We start from the raw sequence: 4,496 nt of genomic DNA on the forward strand, positions 1-4,496 counted from the left end.
CTGGATTGACCATGAAATACATCAATCCCCTTAAAGGTGAGTTAAAACAAGTTTTAACTAAATTGCCTTAATATTGTCATGCATTAGAATGACTGTCTTAGGTAATGATAAATATTTTCTACAGGAAGAGGAGTGTTTGCTGAAACTGAAATCGAAAAAGGGAGTTTTGTTGCAGAATATCGAGGCGAGCTCACGTATGCACTTACGATGGTAGACAACTACTCGAGATTTATGGTTGTGGTACAAGTCAAAGATCTAATGGCCCATACTGCAGCGAAGGTCTTCCAAGCACACTTATGCAGACCTCATGGCTACTCAGAGAGAGTCCTCACAGATCAAGGCACAGCCTTTGAAGCGGAAATCTTCAAGGACTTCTGCAGCTTTTACCGATGCAGGAAGATGCGCACTACACCCTACCATGCTCAAACCAATGGTTATCAACCTGCTCAGGACTTTACCCCATATTCCAGATGTGGCCTTACAAGTGATTTATAGAGGGGTAACAATACGTTGGGATCACCGGATCTAATCTCCCTTTTTATACACCCTAAAATCTTGTTTGCTTTAGAATAAACAATAACATCATAAAGGTATAGCAGTACCGTTTCAAAGTTTCGGTGTCCCAAGCAGCATTCCATCAGCCTCTGGAAGGTTCCTGGCAAATTGCACAGCTCGAAGGGCATGCTTTTGAACTCGCAGAGACCCATCGGGGTGGCAAAGGCGGTCTTCTCCCGGTCTGCCTCAGCAACGGACACTTGCCAATAGCGACTAGTGAGATCAAGGGTAGAAAAATAATTTGCAGTTCTCAATGCAGCTAGCTATTCCTCAATACAGGGGAGTGGTGCTGTCCTTCTTCTTTAACAGGACCAACGGAGCTGCCCAGAGGCTACAACTGTCACGGATAACCCCAGCCTCCTTCATGTTGCTCAACATGTCCTTGGTACACTGGTAATGTGCAGGTAGTTTTGGCTTATATCTCTCTTTGATGGGTGGGTGTGCACTTGTGGGGATGTAGTGTTTGACCCCTTTTATTCTTCAAAAGTCTAGCGGATGTTTGCTGAAGACTTGCTCGTATTCTTGCACTAGCCTGTAGACCCCCTTCTTGTGATGTGAAGGTGTGGAGTCAGTGCCTACGTGTAATTCCTTACACCACTCCTCTGGCTGACTTGGTGAGCTGTCACTGAATGGGTGGGCTGAAGCAATGGTGGATGCTGCTGTTTGGATAGCATGTGTATCTACTGAGAACAGCTTATCAATGGTGGCAAATCGGAGCAGCTTAATCTCTTGCTCTCCGCAGTTCAACACTCTCATGGGCACTCTTCCCTTCCATATTAATGAATAAAACTATGATGTAAATAGCATATAGATACCCCACAAATGCAGATAAAAGTAGGTTATGGGAAAAGGGGGAAGAGAGAAACAGGAAAATAGTGGAATAAAGTATACCTTCCAGGTGGGAGAGGAAATGGCAGCACAGCCAGTGGAGGTGAAGCAAGGGGAGCCTGCAACTAAAGAGTTGAGAGCGTTATCACATGGTGACTGAGCCTGATTGTAACAGGAGCATAGAGGTGCCGATCCTGTCTTACCTGTGTTGGTGTAGAAGTGGGTGTCCTGTGGTGGAGTCAGCTATGTGCAGTGGTGGCCGTGGGTTCTTTTATGTGCGACCGTAGTAATAGCTGCGCCCACTTCCTGTATGGGAGTGGAATGCAGTGAGGGTAATGGAACGCACGCCTGCGCATTTGTGTTTAGCGTCGCGCATGTGCAGAACGGAGAAAAGGCTGCGCTCACTTCCTAATGAAAGGGAGTGAGACGCATCTGGGAAGGGAAGGGAAAAGATTAGGGTTTGGGGATGATGAAAGGGCTTTCTACGGGCAAGGATGGCAAAGGGTGGCAGTGACGGAAAGTCAGGCAGCCTGTCCTGTCCTGTCCTGTCCGTCCGTCTTTTTGTATCATGAATTGGAAAGACTGCAAGGGGGAGGGGAGGTGCTTGTGTCCAAAAGGAGGAGTTATTCAGATTCATTGCAGTGGGCGGCGGCTGCAAAAAGCACCATTCTTCTTGTTTTTGCTCTGCAAAACAGCCTTTTCAAGGGTTGGCTTGGGTGACAAAATGTCTTCTGTAGGCGTGGGTTTGTCTCCCTCTCCCTAAGATGTGTCCAGTATAGGCCAGGGTGCCACTCAAGGCCGTAACCAATTCGGGTTATAGCTTCTCGGCCTTTTGGCTAAGATCAAGTGTAGTTTCGGAGGACGCTACCTTGGTCGGTACTGGAAGGTGCCTGGGATTGCACGTCTGCCGGCCTTGAGGAAGTGTGTGCGCCTTCTGGTGACACATAGCCCTCTTGTGCCTGGACGGTTCCCAGGCAACGGGAGGCGATCACCTTTGTTATTTTGAAGTCCTACTGATAAACAGAAAAAAAAAAAAATTAAATCTGTTCTTATCAGTTTAATATCTGATACGTCCCCTCTCTGGGGACCATATATTAAATGGATTTTTAGAACAAGGAGATGGAAAAAATCTTGCTCTGTCCACTCCACGCATTGACCTGGTATTGCAGTACCTCCAGGACCGGTGCACCCCTTCTTAACCCAGTTTCCAAAAGCAGAACTCAACTCACCTGATTCAAATGAGCCCCATTAGTGAATTGAAAGAAAGCAAAAACTTTATATGCACCTCAATTTGGCCAATTCACTTTTCACACTTTCACCCTTTTTTTTATCTTTCACACCTTTTACTTGCTTTATTGATGCAAAAAGCTGTGCCAAATAGCAAACTCATCTCCACTCAACTTGACCAACTCTGCTATGTCCCGTGCAGTATCTTATTCTCAGTCTTATCTAGATCATTTGCAATTGAATAGAATAGATCCCTTTTGGCTGCTTATGACTGTGTAAAATATGTAGCTTTACTGGGCTGGGATGAGAGAATCCATTGAAGCATGGTGTAGGGATTGTGGTTCCTGTGTGCTAAGAAGAGAGGCTGGCACCAGCCAGAAAGCCCCATTGCAGCCAATAATCACTTAATAACTTTTTCAACTTGTCATCATATGGGAGGCCTTCCATTCCTTGTAGTAGTCTAGTTGCCCACCTTTGAACTGACTCTAACTTCTGAATGTCCTTATTAAAATGTGGAGCCCAAAACTGGTTCCCATATTCCAGATGTAGCCTTACAAGTGATTTATAGAGGTGTAACAATACGTTGGGATCACGGGATCTAATCTCCCTTTTTATACACCCTAAAATCTTGTCCCAAGCAGCATTCCATCAGCCTCTGGAAGGTTCCTGGCGCATTGCACAGCTCGAAGGGCATGCTTTTGAACTCGCAGAGACCCATAGGGGTGGCGAAGGCGGTCTTCTCCCGGTCTGCCTCAGCAACGGACACTTGCCAATAGTGACTAGTGAGATCAAGGGTAGAAAAATAATTTGCAGTTCTCAATGCAGCTAGCGATTCCTCAATACGGGGAATGGTGCCGTCCTTCTTTTTTAACAGGATCAACAGAGCTGCCCAAAGGCTACAACTGTCACGGATAACCCCAGCCGCCTTCATGTTGCTCAACATGTCCTTGGTACACTGGCAATGTGAAGGTGGTATTGGCTTATAGCTCTCTTTGATGGGTGGGTGTGCACCTGTGGGGATGTGGTGGTGGACCCCTTTTATTCCCCCAAAATCTAGCGGGCTTCCCACCGGTAACCCGCTCCCCAGCTTGGATGGATGCTGAGGGAGCCCCTTTTGCCCGCAGGCTCTGGCCCTGGGAACTGTAGCCTTGGCGGTGACTGTGCTTCCCTCTACGGTGTGAGCTGTTGCCTTCAATCGGGTCTTGACTGCTGGGAAACCCTGGAGGTTCCTGTCGCTAACGGATTTGACCGGTTTTACGGCGACTCCTAGCCTGGTCGGGGTCCGTAGGCCCTGCCGGATGGTGCTGGCTTCTCTTCACTCCCCGATCTGGTACCGGCGGGCCACCGCCCATCCCCGGTCCGTACGGTTCACTCCAATCAGCCTCTCCTGCAGAAGGTCACCACCGTCTGCCAACCTTGCTGAGTGCCCGGGCCACACACACGGACACGGTCAGTCTCCTCTCCTCTTCACTTCTCTAACTCCAAAACTGATCTCTAATCTGACTCCTTTTCCCGCCTCCAGGACTGTGAACTCCTCGGTGGGTGGGATCAACCGCCTGGCCCACCCCCTGGTGTGGACATCAGCCCCTGGAGGAAGGCAACTAGGATTTGTGTTTAGCTTCGGTGTGCCTAGCCGGAGTGTAGAGCGTGTTGGTGTAGTACCTGTGACGACCTGGCTTGTCCAGGGCGCCACATTCCCCTATAGTAAAATGCAGACCGTCCGCGGGCTGCCCGTCCATCACCGGTTTTATTTTCACAACTGAAAAAGAATAAAACGGTAAAACATGTAAAAGCATCATAAACATTTTACAACGGTACAGCTTCCGCTCTTCTCCCACCCAAACAACCTGGCCCTGATGCTGCCCCTAAGAAGCGGGCAGCACCCC

At 48.4% G+C, this 4,496-nt stretch overlaps 1 pseudogene; it reads left to right on the plus strand.

Moving 5' to 3' along the window:
• The first annotated feature begins 2,370 nt into the window (after positions 1–2,370).
• LOC142286898 (U2 spliceosomal RNA) lies at positions 2,371–2,577 on the plus strand (annotated as a pseudogene).
• The last annotated feature ends 1,919 nt before the right edge of the window (positions 2,578–4,496 follow it).

The sequence above is a fragment of the Anomaloglossus baeobatrachus genome, unplaced genomic scaffold (genome assembly GCF_048569485.1).
Source record: "Anomaloglossus baeobatrachus isolate aAnoBae1 unplaced genomic scaffold, aAnoBae1.hap1 Scaffold_70, whole genome shotgun sequence".
Lineage (NCBI taxonomy): Eukaryota > Metazoa > Chordata > Amphibia > Anura > Aromobatidae > Anomaloglossus > Anomaloglossus baeobatrachus.